Below are 22,150 nucleotides of genomic sequence, written 5' to 3' on the forward strand. Positions count from 1 at the left end.
AATGTTCCACACCAACTTGAAAATAATAGAGTATATTCTACTTTATTATATGCTTGTATCTCACCAGTATACTGATATTTCTGTTTTTTGAGAGTTGCATAGGAATCACTAATGTTTTTGCAGAAACAGCCTCCATTAAATGTTTGTGCTCTTTTAAACAAAATAGCCTCACCGTTAACTCTTTCTGTCTCTACATGAACACAGTTGGGAAAGGGGCTGGCTTCCACTGTAGCATTTATTATGATTTTAAAAGTAACCCCTCCAGTTTATTGAAATCCCAAAGCTTGGATCCAATTTACTGTTATAATTGCTATAAGCTTTTCCCACCAAGAACCATCTGATCTGCTAAGGTGGCAGTGTTTAGATCAGAGGTACGGTACATGAGTTTGGTGCATTGCCTTTACAGAAACCATCAGGACTGCAGTGGAATTAATTGGTATAACATAGATGTTCTGAAAGTGCCTTTAAAAAACAAAACAACTCTCTGGATTCCATAAATTAAAATTTTGTGTTGTTCCCTGCCTGCCTGTTGCCAGCACACAGAGATTCTCAGCATTGAGTACAATGAATGCAATAAAACAGACGGTGCAATCAGTAATTAGCCATGCATCACACCCGAATAGGCAGCCTCTGAACATACTTGGGAGTTCCTTGGCAAAAGAAAAGCAATAACGTCATCATGACATTGCCTGCATGGTACAAGGGAAGGAAGCCTCTGGGCATACGTAGAGTGCAAGATAAGTAACTGTACCTGTGATATGACAAGAAACTTGAATGATTTTATATTTTTGCAAGGAGTATGGTGGGTGTTGAAAGGGGGAGGTAGGAAGGAAACGTAATGCACACTAGCCGCAGAGGACACATCCTCTGTGTGTACAGATGTTGTCTGCATAGCGTGCAGGTATGACACTTGCAAAGTGATGTCTATACAGTATTTAAAACCCCAAACCACAGCAATTCAGAGGCCTTGGCAGCCTGCGGCAGGCCCTGCTCTCAGGGTTTACCGTCATTTCCCTACAACCACAATCTGCGGCCTGTACAGAGAAGTTAAGGAACGTTAATTATACACAAACTTTTTCTTTAATGAATGCTGTTCTTCTTTCCGTGGAAAGAGGAAGAAAATGGGGGGAAAGCCAGCATCTAGCACTCCTAACAGGTGTTTTTTTTTAATGGATTGCCTAATCTAAGTAAAAGTGTGCAGATTAGTTGCTGTTTTAGAAGTTTTCTTGACTCTTTTGTACTGTATATGACTCTTCCCCTCCCCCCCCCCGCACCACCACTCTTTCAGTGCACATTTATGTGTGGAATGGGGATTGTTGCATGGAGCATCATTCTTCCAGTGTATGTTTTCTTGGAGATAAATCTATTGAGTTCAGGAGCACTTATAAATAAATGCATGTTGGTATGCAGTCTTAAGTCTTTCAGGTGATTTAATATCAATTGGATCATATGCATAATTTGTAATTTAGGACAAGCTTCTCAACAGATTTTACTGAGTGAAGATATCAGTACAAGATCTACTTTATCCCTATAAAGACATTGGGACTGATGGGAGAGCAGGATCCTCCCCTTTCCTGTGTTCCTGCCCAATTTTGCACATTATATATTATGTTTACATGGGTGCCAGCATGTTCAGAGCCCAGCTCAGGAAGATCCACGCCATTGGTATACTTTGGTTTTGTAGATCACGTGTAACAAATGCAGGCTCTGTGGGTTGGATGCAGATTAAATTGTTTGCACATAGGCTGTAATGCTAAACTCATTTATGTGGACTGGGAGGAAGCCCCATTGCATTTAGTGGTTAGGGTTGTGCTGTGAGTTCCCACCAAAACTCTTCACTCTTCACAACTGATTTCATTGCAGGCTCCTGTGCAAACATGTGATCATCAAGTGAGATCATGGACTGATTAGGTGGACCAGTTTGATCACAGTTCTGGACCACGTGCACATTGCGAACATCTGCATAAAGCCTTCCTTAGATGTGACAGCATATAGAGGACTTACGCCTGATTTGTTCCCTCGATTTGTATGTTGTCCTAATGCAAGTTAACCAGAACATCCACCGAAGCGTGAATATATGTAAATATTTTATGAGTAATTCATCATGTGCACAAACCAGGCTTAATACATCGAATATAAAAGCAGATTAGTCTTCTGAGGCAACTCTGCAAAAAAAGCTGACTAACCATGCAGAAAAACAAAGCAAGTAGAACAAATATGATCTCAGCAATATGCTTCACGGGTAGCATATATTCGTTCCTCTCGTAGGTAGTTTTTGCCTTACACTGTAATTCCTGACAATTATTACTAAATTATGCATAGCCTAATTGGTCCAAATATGAGAGCTCTTTGAAAGAAAGAAAAAAATAGATATAAGTGTGCACTGAGAAATAATTTAAAATATTTTAAAAAATATTTCCTGTTAAACTTTTTCATGTCAAATAGAGATTCTTAATTATTACAGCTCTCTTCATCTTTGTCACTTTAGTTGTCACTGTCTTCCCAATTTCCACACAATATGTCACCTTCACTACTAGCCGCTGAAATTAAAAGGCATCACTTTTTGAAGCCACAGATTCAGGAGGTATTCTTTCCCACGCAGTTAAAATCCAGTGGCATAGCAAATCCACCAATGGTTTTTTAATTTTTATGCTCGGTGAGACGGCATTATTTCCTGACAAAAACAAATCAGAGTCCTTCCTTTGGAGAGCTTATTCACAACCGCATCAAGGGCTTGTAGCTGTGATGCCGTTCCACCTGGAACAACTACTCAATCTGATTTTGATTATCCATCTTCTTAACTTTGGGGGGAAGATGCCATCTAAATGCATATACCACTAGCATTGCCCCTCCTTTTTTACAGAATAGTCGCTATCCACCCTATTTTTGGGCATCCCACAACTGTTCTGGTGGGGAGTGTTTCTTTTGGAAGTATTTTTCCTCTCAGTATAACATATTGCGATGAGTTGGCAGGGGAATAGGCTGCATGCCTGGGCCCTGCCTAATTCCTGGATCCAGCATGGATTCAGTTCCTGGAACAGGCGGGCTAGCTTCCTGGTGAGGTAATGTATGGGCCACTAAGGTAACAAAGGAAGTGGCTCTGTGCCAGATATCAAATGGGTGGGCCCTCCTCCCTCAACTCACTGGTAGGTAGAAAGACAAAGGTAGAGCAGACAGTTGAGTTATGTGAACTAGAAGCTGACAGGCTGGAGGCTGGACAGAGCTATGCTTGATTTGTGTTGGGATTCATGGATGTGACTATGACGGAAGCAAATCCCTCTTGGGGTATTTATGCTGTGAAGACACCACAGCTTCTCCTGTCCAAAGTCTCTGTCCACAGTCTCTCTCATTCCAAAGGAAACACAAACCCTGTGTAACCCCTGGAATATCACACCCCTCGGAGATTGGGGTGGCATGCAACTATTACAGCTAACACTGCTATAAGGTGCATTGCCGCCGCCCCCCTCGCCCATTCTTCATGGACAGATTCCACTCCTTTCTTTTTCATGATCATGCTGCTTGGCATATCAGAGAACATGGCATTTTCTAATTTCTAATTTGGCTAATATAATGGTTGCTTTTTCTCCTCAGGCCAAGGACATGCCGTTGGTATTGGACGAACATCTCACTGAAACTGGAAGACAACCACTGAGCAAATGATGTCCCACATTTAAGTAAGAAGCCACTTCTTTGCGCAAATATCCCGGCACCAATTCAAATGCTTTGCAGCTGATTGGCATTCCATTTTCTCTTTGTTCTTTTACAATGGAAAGTACACACTCATCAACCTCATAACGTCGACCACATTTAAGCCCTCGAAATGCTTTTTGCATGGAGATGGGATTCTGATTTTTTTTCTTCTTTGATCTCCAATGACGCACATTCTTTTCATCAGCACTATATTTCCTTCCTGTTTCTCTATTGTTTGTCACTTCAGCATAGTTAATAACTGCCATTTTGAAATTTGTCACGTCTCAGCCCCCAACTGATAGATGTTTTCCCCTGACATGGACACCCATATTTTTACTATCTAAAAACACGTGCTACCTCACACGATGAATAACTCACCAGGCAACTAGTGCCACCTGTCAAGAATGATGGGTGATGCTTTTACAAAAACAACCGAAGTATATCAAAGTTCTGCATGGTTCCTGAGTCCTCATCTTACATTACAGTTTCTCTACCTTTACTTTAGGCCACACTTAGGCTTTTACAAGCCAGAATTTTGGGGGGGAATGCAGCCTGTACAACAACTTCGGGAGAATAATTTAAAGTATTAAATATATTTTCTTAAGTACATTTCAGCTGTAGATTCACATGTATGCTTGTGTTTGTGCAAACTGTATGTGTCTTGCTCTGTTTTGTTTTTACTTTTGCACTGGTTTTATTAGCTCCATTTTTAAAATGGACTTTAAAATTGCATTTTGAGTCGCCTTGAGACACGCTATAGCTGTAATGATTACTGTCAAAGTACAACTTGGTTGTGCCAGGTTCAAATCCTTACTCAGCCATGAATTCACTAGGTGACCTTGGGCCAGTTGCCATCTCTTACAGGGTTGTTGTGGCCTGTTTCCCATGATGGTTGTGAAGGAGAACAATGTACACTGCCCTGAGCACCTTGAAGAAGGGCAGGATAAAAACGTAATTAAATGCATGCACAAGATGAACAACAGTGGACAACATACCATAGGTTTTATGAGTTCGAAATGAAGGGATTGCATTTTTTTTCCTCTTCTCATAATAAGGTTACCAGATTTTTTTCAGTGAATCCGGGGACACTTTTCAACTTCCTACTAAATCGATGAATTTTGTCAGGGAACTGATTTGTAAACCTGGGGACTGTCCCTGGGAAACGGGGACGTCTGGTAACCTTATCTCATAAACCAACTGAAACGAACATACAAGTCACTGGAAGGCAGCTCATACAGTCAAGAATCGTCACTTGTAGTGTGAAAGCTTTCAGAACCTCAGGTATTAAATTATTATACTATCATGAAGCTTTCCCTAGTATAATGCTTTGAGTATTAAGTGCATTTCTGGGGAGTCTTCAATCTTGTAGATGCAGTATGCCTTATTCCTTGAAATATAACAGCTTTGATTACTTCCAGAAAGCTGCAGTTACCTATAATTTGAAGAGGGAAAAGAGTTTACTATGGATAACTACTATAGCTTTTCTGTTTCCGATGGCATTGACCTAGTAGGGGACAGATAACAGCTGTCTTGGGGTAGAACTAATATATTCTGGGATAAAAGCTGCAAAAAACTATGCTATGTTCATAGTCATTTCTTGAGCAGATTAGACTATTCACAAATCAGCAACTCTGGATTAGTCTCTTGAATTGTTTTTTTTAAAAAACCCAAACAGCAGCAGCACACCTTTGGGTGCAATTTTCATGATTGCGTGTGCCAAATTTCTGTGGATTTTATCTCCCTGTCTGCAGTTCTGTTAGCTGAACTGTCAAGTTTACTTTTTATGCTCAAGAGATTAAAAGTGGTTTGAAGTTCAGTGCTGAGGGTTGCAATCATGAAAATGGATGTTCAAAAGCATATTGTACATTATTGCCTCTTGTAGGGTTGCACCCCTTTAAGTCCAGAATGTTTCTTTTTCACAAACTCAAATGTCCGGTGTCTAGATATGTGGTGTCATCTTAGTTGTGTTTTGTCCTGTAGAGCTTTAAAAGTCTAAGCAGCCCCCCCATTCACAAGACTGTCCATCCCCCCCCACCATAACATTTGCTTGACTGTAATTGAATTTAATTAGTACAGTCCACTTTTAATTTCTTTATAGCAAAGCCTGCTGGCTCACTCTAAATATGGTGGGTGTGGGGTGAAATGAGAAACACAAGACTCACAGCTGTTTTTGTCAGAATTATTTAATGTCAATGAAATGGTTTATAATAGAAGATACCTTGTTTTGTGACAAAATAGAACTTGGTGCGTTACTATCCTGACCTTTGCCTCATAACTTTGCGGAGAAATAGTGCCAACCATTCTCTTTTCCACAATGATATTGAATCATTCCCAATTAACAGTGTGAAGGACTAGCAAAGTCCGGTGTCTTCCAAAATGGCTTCCTACGCCAGACCCATTGGCTGTTTTTCAGTACTATCTTGCTTTGTAGCAGAAATCACAATTCCAGATTTCCATTTTTAGGTTCTTCTGTGCAGTAAACAAAGGGCTGAAACTGCTGAAACTACCTGAAAGGTCGGACATCGGTGATTTGATCTTTTTGTCTCTTTAAACTTGCATAAAAAGCAGTCAATGGGAACTCTAATCTAGATTGGGGCTATTGTTTGGGGGAGGAGAGTTAATTCTCTCCTCAGCTGCTGTTTGTCCTGTTAAAGCAAAGTTCTGTTCAGACACCAGGGAAGTAATGAAGATACCGAAACACAGGTGTAAAGTATTCCTAGCAAACTACCTTCTCAAAATGTCTCCTAATACTGTAGTGTTCAAGGGCAGTTCTACACTAGAATCATAGAATCATAGAGTTGGAAGAGACCACAAGGGCCATCGAGTCCAACCCCCTGCCAAGAATTCTATGTTAAGTTTTAGACAGATCTAGCTTAAGTTTTTGTGATAACTAGGTTTCAGTGTAATGTGCATCAAATATGACCTACACATATAAACTTTTATTATCACCACTATACACTATAAGCAAACTTTTTTTTAATCTCTTGTGCTTACAGCGATAAATAAACATGCAAATGTCATTAGCGTTAGAATGCTTTTTGCTTTGTTCGTATCAATTGCTGTATAATACTAAATTTCTGGAATGCTGTCCAGGCTTCAGTGAGCTTGCTAATCCCTCTTTTTCATTAAATCAGTATTAGCAGAGACAATGGCGTGTCCTATTGTCTTCTCTTTTCCACATTGCAGTAAGATATCTTATGTAGATACATGAATTCCAATGAGCTCTGTCCTCTTTGTATTAATAAAAAAAGACCTACTGCTCTGACACGTTCTTTGGTCTGGCTGATTTTATCTTAAGCTGAAGTCTCCTGATATGATCACTTATCACTTGGGCAGCATCTTGATGTCTGGAAATTGATTTTCCAGATCTGCATAAGCTTTTACTGCTGTTTCCTCATTGCTGCTGTTAGTGAAGTGGTAGACATACCTATGGAAGTGTAGGGCAGGGGTCGGCAAGGTTTACCTCACATGGGCCGGTTCACTCCAGCGGAGATCCCTCCGCGGGCCAGATCTCGTGCGTGCATGTGATTTCCAGAGTCTGCGCAGATGCGATTTCTGGCACCGCGGAAGCAAGTCCCCACACTGTGCTGTGCCGGTTTAGCACAGCAGACGGGGACTTGCGGAGTAGCTTGGTAGCTCGGTTCGGGGGCAGGTTAAATGACCCCGTGGGCTGCTTGTGGCTCGTGAACCTTAGGTTGCCGATCCCTGGTGTAGGGCAACAAACTGGGGAAAAGACAGAGCAGGAGGGAATCCCTACAGACATAGGAGATCTCAAGCATGCTGGAAAATTCTGGGTTGTTATTTTTAAGCTGTGCTCCCCTAAAGCAGCAGGGCACACAGGCAACTACCGGTAATGTCCACTGCTCTCATGCTATCTGCAGATGATGGCAGGGGAAGCAAACAGCTTGTGGCAATTACCGTAAGATGGTTGCTATTTTCAGGTGGGATTCAATCACATGCTGGCAAATTCAGGTTGCGCAATTAAGGTTGGTTTGGCCCTCTCGTGCCACAAAACTTCCCCCTCCTCCCCAAAACATACCCACACACATTTTGTGTAAGGAAAGTGACAGGAAAATGCACTGGCAAGTGTGGGGGTAATAATTGCTTTGACATAATGCCATCTCACCTCCCTAACAACAAATGAGAATGAATGCTCCTTCATTGACAAATAATCTCTCTGCCATCCTGTCAGGATGTCTGGTTCCCTAAAGGTTGTCTGGTTCCCTAAAACAAAATTCAGGAATCGAGAATTGAGTATCGCCTCTAACAGAAGAGTTCTTACATTCAGAATGCCTTAGGCGTAATAATAGAAAAACTGGAGTGCTTTTGCAAATAATTTGTTTTGAAGCCTCCCTTTTTTCTGCATTGCAATGTTGTTGTCGTTTAAAAAAAACCAAGCAAAAAAAAGTCCCCCTCTATTTTAAATTGACCCCTTAAGCTGTTATTTACTTTGTGGGGTGGGGCAGATGATATCTGGACGATATCTATTGTTTGTAGTATTTATTCCCCACCTTTCAATTTAATATTTCACCTATGCAGCTTGTAATAGGCTATGAAATGGTTTGCAGATAACACTAAGTCAAATTATGGTTCAGAGGGAACATGCAGGTCCCCAAAGAAAATATTGTCACCACTGAGTTCCTCCCCTAGTCCTGCTGCTTTTGCTGCAGTGAGCTAAGGCATGGTTTGACTCAGGGGCTTGTGCAACTCTGGACAAAGCAAAGTTAGTTCTCTGGTTTATAGATCATGGTTTGTCTGGAGGAGACAAACCATGAACCTGGGTTTGGGAGTGGCTCTCCTGGTCAGTCAGAGCCACAGTGAGCTTCCCAGCAGCACCAGCAGCATCACTGCCACCTCCTGGGAGAAGCAAGCTAACAGCAGTGAGGTTGGGGCTGTGCAAATGCACAGTTGGGCTGCCCAGAGGGTACTGCTGTGGCTCCGCCCCACTAGGTGAGTTGCTCCTGGATATAAATATAATAATGAATAAATAATACCATTTCTGGGGTCAAAGCAGTTGACAGAGAAGAAATGCAAAGAAAAACATACACAAGAATAGAATGGATGAGTGTAGATATATTCATAGTTATTTAGTTTGGTAGTTGGCCATTATTATTATTATTATTATTATTATTATTATTATTATTATTATTTTGGATTTGCTAGTCATCCTTCAGGGACGCGGGTGGCGTTGTGGTCTAAACCACAGAGCCTAGGGCTTGCCGATCAGAAGGTTGGCGGTTCGAATCCCCGCGACAGTGTGAGCTCCCGTTGCTCGGTCCCTGCTCCTGCTAACCTAGCAGTTCAAAAGCACATCAAAGTGCAAGTAGATAAATAGGTACCGCTCCGGCGGGAAGGTAAACAGCATTTCCGTGCACTGCTCTGGTTCGCCATGCTAAAAGTCCATGCTAAATGCAAACCTCAGAAGATGTGATTTTCTTGAAAATTATTTATTAAAGAAGTGTACTAAGAGAAGGGGCATAGTGGGGGAGTGTCAGAGGGGCCCCCGGCCCTGGGCGTAGACTTTTGAGGGGGCACAAAGCTGGCACCCCCAGGCAGGTGTAATGGGAAACCAAGGCTCATAGAGAGGAGCATCTGGCTAGGCTGCACTGGGGACGCTGTTGTGGGAGCACCTGGTTCACACCTGCTGTGCCAGCTGGCCGAGTTCCCCCTGTATGGGCAGGCAGAAGATGCAGTGGAGCCCTGCTTTGCTCCGGTGCGGGGCGCTGTCACTCCATCGATGTCAGCGGTGGGAGCTGAGGTGCTGCAATGGGCTCCTTCACCCTGTGCACACACACCCTGGTGTATGTGCCTTCCCCCCCCCCCAAGTGCCCTGGGCACCATGAGCTTACTCAGTGTTGCTGACTAAGAGGACCTTTAAAGAAAAAAATAATTGGGATAAATAGTATTTCTAAAGTGCGGTAGAATAATGGGAAGAAGAACGGAAGCCCATAAGCATTATTATGTCAGTTTAACAGCTTGGAAGCCTTTATAGGTAGATATAGCATCTGCTTTATACAGTATGTAGGAACAAGCTTTAGGTTGTTTTCAGAAGTGATGCAGAAATAGATTGTTTTATTGAAGTTTGTTTTAAACAAATCCTTCTTATCATTTATCATGAAGAAAAGGAGCCAGTGTCAGCCTTGGCTCACACAGCAGTGCAGTTGAGAGAAGCAGTTTGGAAGCTTTCACTTTCATTTTCAATTCGCTGCAGCTTGCATTTCGTCTCAACCTGACAAATTGTGATTAAGCTTAACCATGCATTGTTTGAAACAATATGCTTTCAGCTGGAGGACTATGAACTAAACACTCACCACTTCCCCGGTGGGCACCGGCTGCAGACCCTTGCTCTCCGCCTCCTTCCCGGTCAGCCAGACCCACATGGTTGGCGGCCAATGGGGAATTCCACTCAACCATCACAACCATAGGGGCATTACCTCCCGGCCCATAAGCTGGGTTCAAATGGGCCAATTAGGGCCCAAGTCTTGGGAAATTACTTTGCTTTCCGGCTGGGCATTGGTCACAGCCGTGACATTCCTTGCTGGCTACAGCCGGGCAGGGCAGAGGAACCCCTCCAGACCCCATCCAAATTGCCCTTCACAGTGGACCAGGCATTTGGCTTGCTCTGTAAAATAACCAAAGGGAGCAAACATATCCCAACCTCCATAAAAGCAGAGACCAAAATATCAAGCTACAGTAAATATTTAGAAGATATTAAAGATGTCAAAAATATTAAAAGTGACGTTAAAGGCCTGGGAGAACAAAACAGTCTGCCCAGCGCTGAAAAGCCATCAGTGCTCTTTTGCCTGTCTACATGTCCTCCACTCGAGGCTCAAAAGTGCCCCATATCAGCTCAAACATATTTAGGAATAATTACGATAAGATTTGATCAAGCTGCAGTAACATAGGGAGGTTGTTGTTGTTTTTACCATTCACAGGTTCACTGTGCAAGGACAAAACCTAGTATTTAACAGCACTCGATACCTTATGAAACATTTTAAGGGACAACACTTTTCAGGCCCTTTTAAGATGGTATGGGCAATGCCTGGTGAAATCTTGAATGAAACGCAGAATGAACTGAGCAGTTTCCAATAGATGTTTTGATTGCAGAACTTTAGTGGCCTGCAGAGGGCAGAGCCTCAGTGCACAATGAACTGCTGCTGCAGTACATCATGACTAGTAGTCATTAGTATCCTCTATGAATTTGTCTAATCCTCTTTTAAATCCACCCAAGTTGGTGCATTGTGGTACCTCACAGATTTCTGCTTCTTGGCACCAGCATTTGATATTACTTTGAGATTTATATATTTTTAGAGCAATATATGCAACCTCCGGAACTGTTCTCGTCATCTGTATTACATTTGTTTGACTGAGGTGCCTAATCCATGTACCTGCTTTGCTGTGAAGTGGGTTTGGCTGATAGAGAGAGAGAGTTCTCACTTGAGGCAACCAAAGTAAATTTCATGGCTGCACAAGAAATCTGAATCCAGGTATAGGCAGCTTCTCTCGCAGTTTGGAAGCAAAAATGCTCAAGCACCATGCATTCCAATGCCAGACATCCCTGACTCTTATGCATTCTTCCAGCATGAGTCATCCTTCAGTCTTAGGCATTTCTTCTTTCAGTATTCTGTTGCTTCATGTACCTTTAGAAAAAAACATACATCCCCCGCCAAAAAATCCTAGGTGTGCTATGATCTACCAACATGTTTAGATTTACAAATCAAGACTGCACACTTGGGATTTCATAATAGGCAAGGCATCATGAATATGAGCTGAAGGATCCTGCAAAGGCACTCTTGCATTAAAAGAGAAGTAGTATGTTGCTGGATCAGAGCAAGGTAGACCAGAGCTGGACCAGCTGATTTGACATAGATTGTCCATTTGTCCATCACAGTCCACCTCTTTTCTGTTCTACTGAGGTGAAAAATAGGGACAGCTGCTGCACTGCAGTGGTATCTGAAGCTCAATTGCAGGTGGCTGTACAAGAGAACAGCTCACCATAGCTTCTTAGAAACCTCGTGATTTTCACTGTCAGGTGGAAGAGGAACCAAACCCCACAACAGGAACCAACCCCCAGAACAGGAACGGATAAGACAAGGAAAAGTCCTTACCATCTGCTTTTTATTCAATATTCACAGAGAGAGGCTTGGGAATGCAGCCTCTTGGAATAATGGTGTTGCCCTGAGTGACTCTCCACCCCCTTTTCTCTCACTTCTCCCCTGTGGGTGGCACTGAGGGCCCTTTGCTTCTGAGCTCTTTGCTCTACTACTTTCAAGGCTCGCTGGGAGAGGGGAGGGTCTGGAATGCTTTCTAAAGTCAGTGTGTCCATCAGCTGTTGCCCTCCTGGTTCTTCCTCTTCCTCCTCTCCTATTATTTCCCAGCTTTCCCCCTCATCTGCCTCTGAGCTGTGACCTCTCTCAAACCCCTGTTGTAATTCTGAACTGTCTTCTTCTTCTCTAGAAGCGTCAGGCTGGGGGGGGGGGTCTCCACCATTCCTCTTCTGCCCAGTCCCTGACAGCCATCCTGGATGTCTATCATTTCTGTTCTGTTCTTTTAGACACGTTTTTGAAGGTGTGCAGAGGCATCCATGGCTGGTCCTAAAGCCAATGGAATGATACCCAAGGCATGGAGCAGCCTTAGAACTATGCAAGAGGAATTCACAGTCCATTCTTGTTCTTGTTCTTGGGCAGGAGGGGGAGAAAACAGTAAATAATAGGGTGGAAACCATGCAACTTTCCCCTCTTGAAGAAAAGGCAATAGAAAAGGATAGATAGCTGCTTTATGACATTTCTACATATTTAAAACAATGTTTTGAAGCCAAAACTGGGAAAGGTGTCCTTTTTCCCGTCAGGCTCAGGTGATAACACAAACATATTCCAACAACACTGATTAAGTATAAAAATGGGAACATGTGTCTTGCGTTCTGAGAGACTGAATGTGTGTCATAGTTACTGCATCAAGTTAGTACTAATATGTGGTATATACATAATGAAGAGAAAATGCCAACACATTCCATCTGGCAGACTAGCAAGGTGGAGATAGTCTTTAATTAAATTACTATCTGAATTACTAATCCCATTAATTAGTGTGCCATGGCCCGAGTAGTTAGAAATAATGAGCGTGTATTTGTGTGTGTTAGTGTTAATGTGTTAAAGTTCACACAATATTAATAGTGGTTCCAGATTGACTGTCACTTGGCCATTTGACTGGCTGACATGCATGCCACTTTGGAAGCCATCTTTCTGTTGTAGATTGTTTCTTTATCTTGTTTAACAAATTTTATATAATGCTTGATTGTAATAATACATCAAAGCACACATTTCGCCATCTAAAATGTGCAACATCACACATTTTGCCATCTTTTTGTAAAGTACAAGGTTGTAAAGTACAAGGTCTGGTTGTATCCTAGCTTAGAATACATTCCTCTGTCTAGTGCTTCGTCGGCATACTTCCATTGTATATGCTCTCAGCATGGGAATTATTCCTGACTCTGGAAGTTCCATTCAAACTTACTTTTAATGATATCACACCACTGCAGCATGGTTCGTTCTCCTACTGCTCACCAACATGGAAAACCCAAGGAGGACCATTTAAGAAGTCCAACATTGCAATTTCTTCCCATGGCAGCATTTCCTCTTCCAGGGGTTAGAGTGACACTTACTCAGAGGTAAGTAACACCTTGATGCAGACTCCTCTTGTGTGACCTCAGAAAGCCCCAAACTGCTGAAGGTAATATTAGAAGGAGTCTAATAACCTCGCTTCCAGAACACCTTATGCCAGGGAGCTGGCAAGGAGAAAAGGTCGCTCGCAGATCAGAGAAAGAGAGTGAAACACTTGGCTAACTTAAAGTTAGTTTCTTTATTAAGCAAAGCAGAACAAGAACACAATGAGACTTCTAAAGGTTGCTTCTGTCTTAATGAAGCAGTTGTCTGGACTGGCTTGTAGCTCCCCCTTCACTCCTTAGCCCTCTGTGTCAGGCCCCTCCCTCTGTCTACGGTGAGCTCCAGGGGACCCTCTCTGTGTCTGCCTGGCTCTCTGCTCAGCATCATGCAATAAACGCCTCGTTCTAGGAGTGGGGGGGGGGGGGCTTGCAAGCTGTCAGCAGAGAAGCTATGAGAGTGGCTCTGTGGTAGAACTGCCTAGTCTAATTCCTGTCCCTGCTCTGTGTTAGGGCACCTGCCTGTTTCCGCCTCTTCACTATCTCTCAAGCTCCCTGCCTCCAGCACTTCCCATCTCTTCCCCTCCTCTGGGGTGTGGCCGGTTTCTCACCACCAGGAGCCAGGATCCAATTCCTCTCCCTCTGTGCTTGCCCTGAGGGGATCTTGGTCAGGCGGCTTCTACCACTCCTCCTCAGGATTTTGCCCTGGCCATGCCCCTTCTCCCAGGCTACCCCTTTACTGGCTCTGCTTGGTGCTCTCTTGCTTTTGTCTGCTTATCAACTGTGATAATGTTTGCTTGGGTGGAGGTATGCATGTATCAACCTCTGATCTCTCCCCCCCCCCTCAATGGCTGGAATACAGCCTCCTGTAAAAAGGTAAGAATCACATGCATGACCTGTTCATTTTTTCCCTTTGGCTCCAGCCATGTTGCCTCTTGACAGTTATCTCCAAGGAAATGTAGCCCTTGAATGGAAAAGGGCTCCCAACCTTTGCTGTGCAAACTGTGCTCTGATGAGCATTGTCTGCTTCAAATGCTATTTATGAGAAAGATTTTTTTTAAGCCCGTCTTTTTACCTAAACACAGAAAGCACTGAGTTTTCCACACAGAAAACTTTTCCGGACACATTACTGCCTACTTCAGGCGTTGATTAAGGTAGAAACATGTGGAACCTGAGCTCAGGATCAAGCCCATTGATCCCACCTATCTCACTTCCCGTGCCTGCAAAGACTGTTTTTGCACAGAGCCGACACATGTACACCATTGCCCCATTCCTGTCAAAACATAAGGTAGTAGGCCTGAAGTCATGGGCTTATAAGTGACATAAAGGAGCTGTCCAACTAGGAGAGAAGGCTAGCTTTGAGGCCAGGGTCCCCAACACCATTGCTGAAACGTCAGTAGTGCTGCCCACAAAGGTAACTAAAGCACAGACAAAAAACTGGATAGATTGGGTGCTGCACCAGCCAGGCAGCAACTGTGGGTTGCTGTATTAAACTTTGCAGCCATACCCTTTCTAATAAATTATTAGAGGCTCTGATCCCAGAGGTACATAAATCAGGTCTCATCCTTGGGACCAAAGGTAGTGAAATGTGTCATACAAACACTGTACTTTCTATGGTGGCTTCTATCCAAGTGTTTCATCATATTTGTTCTTGGGATCCAGAAGATGATAACTGGTGGTGGGGTGTCCTGGTGCACAGAGGAAGCCTGTGGCAAGATATATATCATGGAGGTCCAGTGGTTGAGTGTCCTAAGTAGCAGCTGCCTTGAATAGAGGCAACTCCTTCCAGTTCCCTTACCTCTTCCAAGAAAGTCCCATCTCTCAGGCTTTGGAAGCTGGCAGGTGCTGAGTCATAAGCTCCCATGGACACATTTTTTTGGTTAGGATATGGACTGTATGTATATGAACCCATACATATCCAGGGTAGTATGATCACAGGTTCTGTGCAAATGGCTCACTGAAAGTGTAAAGGTCAGGGGGACAGTCTGTAAGCACAATCCCAATTCCTGCCTTTGTTTCTTAATTTTGAATGTCAGAAAATCACAGAGTTTTAGGAAAAAATGTTGATACTGTTCTTTGTACACAACTAAATTCTACTGAGAGTGTAACCAGTTTGAAGTGGTTTACAAAACATAAAAACTGATTGTACAACCCTGTTAAAATACAAAATAATTAAAAATACCCCACAGTGAAAATACACAATAAAACAATCACATTAAAGCTTTAGCACATAAATGACTATGTTTAAAATAGGCAATAAAACAATCCCATTAAAACAACACAGCAATTAAAACAGCAGTTAAATGGACCTAAGTCAGACGTGTTGATTTTTAATGCATCTACTTTGAGTAGGACTGACACTAGGTACAGCCTCTGTCTGGATCTCATATACAGTTATTAGACTCATGTCTATCCATTCTTTTGCATATCCACAAACTGACACTCAGGGGTTCTTAGTGTATGTATATGCAGGAAAACAGATGTCTGTGCTTGCTGTCCTTGAGTATATTTACACAGGTGTGCAGAAAGTGCACATGGGATACCCGAGACAGCTTCTTTTGAACAAGACGGAGCCCCCTACACACACACACTTTTGCCAAATGTATCACATTTTTTCATTGTCAAATATACTACTTGTGCTTTTTTGGGGGGTGGAAGGGAGTGGGCATGCCAACAGAAGCTCACAAAATCTTGTCAAAATAACTAGCCCTTTTAGTGCTTGCCGTATCTTTTTGTAAGCAGCAAACCATTGGTTTTCACAATGAGCAAAAAGTAAAATCTCTGTAATATAATTATGGTATACCTTAGGGTTATAGGTGCCGTGTGCCCCCAGAGAATCCTGTGTCTCCTCCGTTTCTCTTCCCTGTCACATCTAGTAAGGCCAAAGTCAGTGATGTGGTGTTACCATCTTTTGAATTTCCTGACTCCATTTGTTTGGCAGTCATTTGCAGGGAAGGGGGTGGAAACTATCTATTTTTCTTTCTATTTTGCCAAGGGAGTAGCATAATTCCCCTCCAGTGACATGTAAAAATACCTGCATACAAGCTTCAGGTAGTGCTATGCTTCTTGGCAGACTAGCTATGGTTTTGTGTTGGGTGAACACTCTCCATTGCAAACAGTGTGTGATGTGTAGGTTGCCTAGTCCAAAGACAAATGTTTCTTTCTTCACATAGTTCTTACGCCCTACAAGAATGTGACTTTCCTGACAATCCAAGAGGAGATGCAAATGGGACCTCACCCATGGGAATGTAAATGTAAACTGTAAACAAGTGGCAAATATTGACTCCCTGGTGAGTCAATATTTAAGGGATGTCAACCTGAGCCAGGTTTAGCGAAGAGGCAGAGTTCCGTTGACTTTAGCTACTTCCCATTGTCCTTTAACCCAAGTGAAGTGAAGCAGTGCTACATGGCAACAGTGTTCAGTGAACTTTACCCATTGTAAAGTCCCTTGGAATTTCCCAGAATGATACTAAGTTAGGGGCATTATAGGAAATCAAGAGTGACTAGATGCATCAGTCTATTGCTGCTTGGAACACCAGACAAGATAGAGAGAAGTAACAGGTCACTGGGAGCCTGGTAGGCGCCCAGAGTTGCCATGTGCTAATTTTGATGATATCCACACTGGGGGTCCTTGAAGCCAGATTTCCGAATTTGGCATTTGTTTTCATTTTGTTGATGTCGGGGATTGCTTGCTGAGATGTCTTAGGAGATAGAGAGCTATATTCTGCTATCTCTAAGTGGCTGTATGCTACCCAGTTCTTTTTATCTTAAAATGTTTTGCTGACGTCTATTTTGGACTCCACTGGACATAGAAAACAGGCAGGAACTTTTGCCGCTTCCAGGAAAGCACTCAGCCCTCTTAAACATGCTGAAAAGTGTTTCTCATTGTGGTCATTAACGGGCAGTCAGGCTGCAGCCAGCATGCTTCCAAGATAGCAGCCAGCAGCACTGAAGGATGGCAAGCCACATCTGTTGATTCCCAGCTCCTTAGAGTGCTTCTTTATTCCAGCCACCATCTCCCTGAATCTTGCTGGAGCAGAGTTGGAGCCAACTGGTTTGCATCCAGGTTTCTATTTCTGCCAGACAGCAGAAATAATGAGAGAGAGCTTTATCTAGGGCCAATGGGAAGTAAGGCTGATTGTTGTCATCAGCATACTGATGATGACATAGCTCGTAAGGGCCACAGGAAGTTGAATGAGGGGCTGAATGAATCCTAAACTAAAACAGTGGTGGTGATGACAATAACAATGCAAAGTCTGTCTCCCACTAGCTGTGCTGTAGTCAGTTCCAGCAGAGTCAGAAAAGAAATATTGTGGTGCTTCAAAGCAGGTATGAGGAACCCCATGCTCACAGACCAGATGTGACCCTCCACTGACTCTCCATGCCTCACTTTGTGGCCTTTGTGACTTTCACACCCTTTCCCAGCCCTGCTTCATACATTTAGCTGGGTGCTTTTGCCTGCCTGAAAAGCACCCTTGGACTCTGATAGTTTTATCTTGCTTGTCTGGATGGAGCATACATGAAATTAGCCTACCATATAAAGATAAAATTTGTATCTGCTGCTCCCCCCACATTTGCCTGTGGCCTTGCCCACCCCTGGCATATGCTGCTCCCCTCAGAAAGTAATGCACCCGTCTTCCCAAAAAACTGTCAGGGTGCTGTCAGTTGCCCAGGAAAGAATAAGACAAGGAAAAGTTTATTACAGTCCTTTTTATCCCAAACTTTACAGAGAGGCTATAAAACCCAGCTTCTTGGATAATGCTGTTGTCCCACATTAATCTCCACCCCCGTCTCTCCCACTTCCTCATTCGTCACTTCTACGGGTGCTTCTACATGCCCTCTGTCTTTGAGCTCTTTGCTCTCCTACTTTTAAGGCTCACCGGGTTCTAGGAGGTGGAGGGTTGGGAATGCTTTCAAGTGACAACGTGTCAGCCAGGTGTTGCTCTGGCTCTCCCATGATTTCCCAATTTTCCCTCTCATTTGCCTCTGAGCTGTGACTGCCCTCAAACCCCTGTTGTAAATCTATACTGTCTTCCTCTTCCTCCTCCCTGGTAGGGTCAGGATGGGGAGGCGGTCTCCACCATTCCTCCTCTGCCCATTCCCTGACCAAGATATTTCCTTATAGGCATAATAGGGACAGAGGTTCCAAAGAAGATGGCCAACCTATGGATGTATGTGACAACAGCAGCTAGAACATTATATGCACAGAAATGGAAAGAAGAGCAAGTTCCAACAAAGGAAGTGTGGCTTTTGAAAGCAATGAGCTATGCAGAAATGGCAAAGCTGACAGCGAAATTAAGAGATCAAAACGATGAACTTTTTATAGAAGAATGGAGGCCTTTTGTGGACTATTAAAAGAAAAATACTACAGTCAAATGAAATTGTGGGCAGGATTTGAGATAAAAGCAGCGGAAGAAAAATTGTAATAGGGAGACGTTGTAATAGAGAATTTCCCACAATTCTCTCCATCTAGAAGGAGAGAGCATTTTTACCAATCTCAGTTGGTTTATAGTTATTTCCTCCATTTTGTAAGATGCTAAGCAAAACATAAAAATTTCCTTCTTTTCTTGCCCAGGACTCCAGCTCTCTGCCCATATTTGAACTGCCATTCCATTAATAACACCAACATTCCCCTTCCTAGCTCCACTCAAAATGAAAGAATGTTGAAAAAGATAGTTTGGCAGCAACTTGGGGCAAAAAATTCAACCTGCACTAAGTTTGGTATGTCATCAGCATTAATGTGTGTCAATTGGAGCTGGAATTCAGTGCAGATGACTGAGAAAGGAGCTGCCGTCGTGTGATACCTACTTTTTCTATGGTGCAATCCTGTACAATTGAGTGCTGCCTTTGCCCAAGGCAGATAATGTAGTTGCCCCACCACCACACACAGAGATGCATGATCAGCACCTTTCTGGGAAGCAATAGTGAGGCAATAGAGAAAAACCTGTGGGAGGAGCCCTACCCATGTGGTTGCGTCATTTTCATGCATTCCCTGTGGGATTGCAGCAGGGTAGAAAGCACCTGAAATGTTCAACAGCTGTGTGTGAGGTTACTGTAGGAGCCAATCCAGAAGTGTAAATCATGTTTAGCCAAGTCTTAAGCCATTATCTGAGACAGATAATGTAGCAGGAAGCACCATAAAGATCTACGTGCAACCATCTGGCCCTGTTGATATCTGGCTATAAATCCATTTTCGTTTTCATGAACCTGATTATGTGCAGAGTTCCATCCAAAATGACAATATCTTGGCAGTCTGCCCCCATGGACTTTGTGACGGAAAACTGTAGCAGCTTATGTAATGCTTATTTCATGATGTGTTTAGCGATAGTGCTGCAAAATCTGGGGTCGTTTGGCCCAAGCTTGGTCATTCTAGCTTTTCTGAAATAAGAAGAACTGCCTTGGCAAGAAGTTCCAGGCCTTAATTCAGCCAATAGGTTCTGGAGCTGTTGAGTTATCTGGACCAGATTTGGGTCACTAATTTATGCCAGTGCAAAGACTTCCTCTAACTCAGTGGTGCTTTCGCCCCACTCCTCTCCCTGTATGTCCTCCAGATCTGCTTTGGAGAGTCAAGAGAACCCCCAAAACAGCACGTGAGGGGAGGAAATGCTTGCACTGATGGAATAAGTGTCATAGCAAGAAACTGAATTCCATCCATTGTCCCAAATTAAAGCTTGCTCAGTTCTTCAGGTCTCAGGACTTATTTGCCAAGTTTTCTGGTGTGAAGGTTTACAGTTGCTTTTGTGCTTTTTACTGCATTGTTACATAAGCAAATGTCTTCAATTCTGTGTTTCATCACTATAAATCTTTGGCCAGTGCCATGAGCTGTGTAATAAAAGCAGGATTCAAAAGTTCCACAAAAGATGGACAATAACAAGGCAAAACATTTTTCTGCCCTTAACCATTAACAGGAATTAACTTAGGGCTTACTTACTCCACACTCAAACCATTTTTTTTGGGAGGGGGGGTTGCAGATATTTGTTTCATCCCTTCAGTTCCTTTCCGCACAAAAATAGAAAACAGGTCAAGTATTGGCTGTTGTTGGAAGATGTGGAGTAATTATTTAGATTTATAGTTTTCCAGCTTTGCAAGACTGAAGGTAATGTTATCTCCAAAATTGACTCAGTAAGTTACCTCACAACAATCATATGAAGCAGGTCATTAAATAAAGCCTTGAGGCAACATCACAACACTAGTCTTGCTTGCAGGTAACATTGAGAAATACCATGGTTAGGTGTGAGTGGGCAAGTGGACAGAGAGCCAGAATCACAGCTGTTTTGCTCCTCCCCTGTTCCTGCTGCCACTGCACTACCCATAGCTAAACCATGGTTTGATTTATCATTACATGCAAACTTGGGCTCTTGGTCTGTCTCCTCCAAGAAAACTACAAAATGTAAACCATGAACAAATGTTTTGCTACAGCTACAGCTCATGGGTTGCTTGGAGTGCAACAAACCATGGACTTGGAGTTGTATACAGGTTTAGCCCTGGGTACAATGTCAGCAACAGGTTGGAGGACAAGTGAAGCAGGCACAATTTTTACACCATGCGCCCAAATGTTTGCTCATTTGGTTTAGTACTATGTGCAAACCATGGGATTAGAAGAAAACTGTAGTCCAAAAATCTAGATGTACAACTACAGCGGAATATTCTTTGTTTCAACATTTGCATCAAATTTCTAGACAACGTAATTCAAGTCTTCCAGTGTTGAAAACCTCTCACTGGCCTGGTTCATTGGTGGTTTGGCTACCAGCTAAGCCCTGTGGCTGGCTTCCACATCACAATATGAAAATGGCCCCTTATGTGGATGAACAAGATCAGGTATGTGCTTCTGTGAGCATCAGTGGACTTGATCAAGAGGTGGAATTGTTTTGGGAAGAATGCACATGATCCATACATGTGAGAGGGAGGTTTTCAACCATAGGGGGGCATTTTACAGTGATAAGAATACCACCACCGTGTCACACACACATACAGAAAATGTGATTAAGAACTTTATGTAAATCAATCATTTATATTATAAAGTATTCTACCGCATGTTACTTTTTCTGTTGAGTGTTTTTTTTTTCAATCCTCTGTATCCTTCCCAATACTCTGTGCAAGAGGCTGACACATTTGCTTTAAAAAGCTCATCAGGAAAAAAAATTGAAATCAGGTTAGCATGGAAACCGCATTTACTATAATGTGAGTTAAATATAGATGCATGGCTTTTGCTTCGCTTTTGAAAGACTGCGCAAGCAACAGAAACGGTATATGCTTTTCAGCGCTGTGACAGTGACAACTATGGCTCTATGTATAATGCAAAACTGTGGTTTGGAAATTTGGAGTGCCGCTATGGCAGAGGTGGTTAAACCCAAGGCATTGGAGCCAGATCAGCCCCTGCCCCAGACCCCACCAAATTTGGAGTCAATGGCAAAAGAACCTCAACAGACAGACATATGATATCAGGCTTCCTCAGACTTGGCCCTCCAGGTGTTTTTGGCCTACAACTCCCATTATACCTAGCTAGCAGGGCCAGTGATCAAGGATGATGGGAACTGTAGTCTCAAAACATCTGGAGGGCCGAGTTTGAGGAAGCCCGCATTATGTGATGACCAGCAAGGGGAGTATACCCCTTTCCCATAGTTGGCTTGCATGGATTACCTGGGTGAGTGGGTGCCTGTTTATGTGTGCATATTTATTTTATATTTCATAAAATGTATATACCACTTGATTGTAAAAAAGAGGGGGGGAACCCTCAAAGTGGTTCACATGTAACAGAATGTAGGTAGTTACACACACTGCTGTCCTGCAGCCCCTAGAATGTTG

The 22,150-nt window shown here is 43.0% G+C and overlaps 1 protein-coding gene and 1 long non-coding RNA gene across 3 annotated transcripts in view; one reads left to right on the forward strand and one right to left on the reverse strand.

Annotated features, from left to right (window-relative positions):
• Positions 1 to 22,150, reverse strand: part of SHOC1 (shortage in chiasmata 1) — a 250,942-nt gene that overhangs the window by 36,847 nt on the left and 191,945 nt on the right. The gene's annotated exons all lie outside the window — the stretch shown is intronic.
• On the forward strand, positions 539 to 21,995 carry LOC309522121. 2 transcript variants are annotated; one of them, XR_014214865.1, is made up of 6 exons: positions 539 to 1,425; positions 1,864 to 2,079; positions 3,592 to 3,674; positions 13,121 to 13,354; positions 16,519 to 16,614; positions 18,457 to 21,995. It is a non-coding gene; the product is annotated as an uncharacterized lncRNA (long non-coding RNA). The 2 variants fall into 2 exon arrangements; XR_014214866.1 differs by lacking the exons at positions 13,121 to 13,354; positions 16,519 to 16,614; positions 18,457 to 21,995 and having other exon boundaries at positions 3,592 to 5,344.

Source organism: Podarcis vaucheri, assembly GCF_965113315.1.
Source record: "Podarcis vaucheri genome assembly, chromosome: 17".
In the NCBI taxonomy this organism is placed as follows: domain Eukaryota; kingdom Metazoa; phylum Chordata; class Lepidosauria; order Squamata; family Lacertidae; genus Podarcis; species Podarcis vaucheri.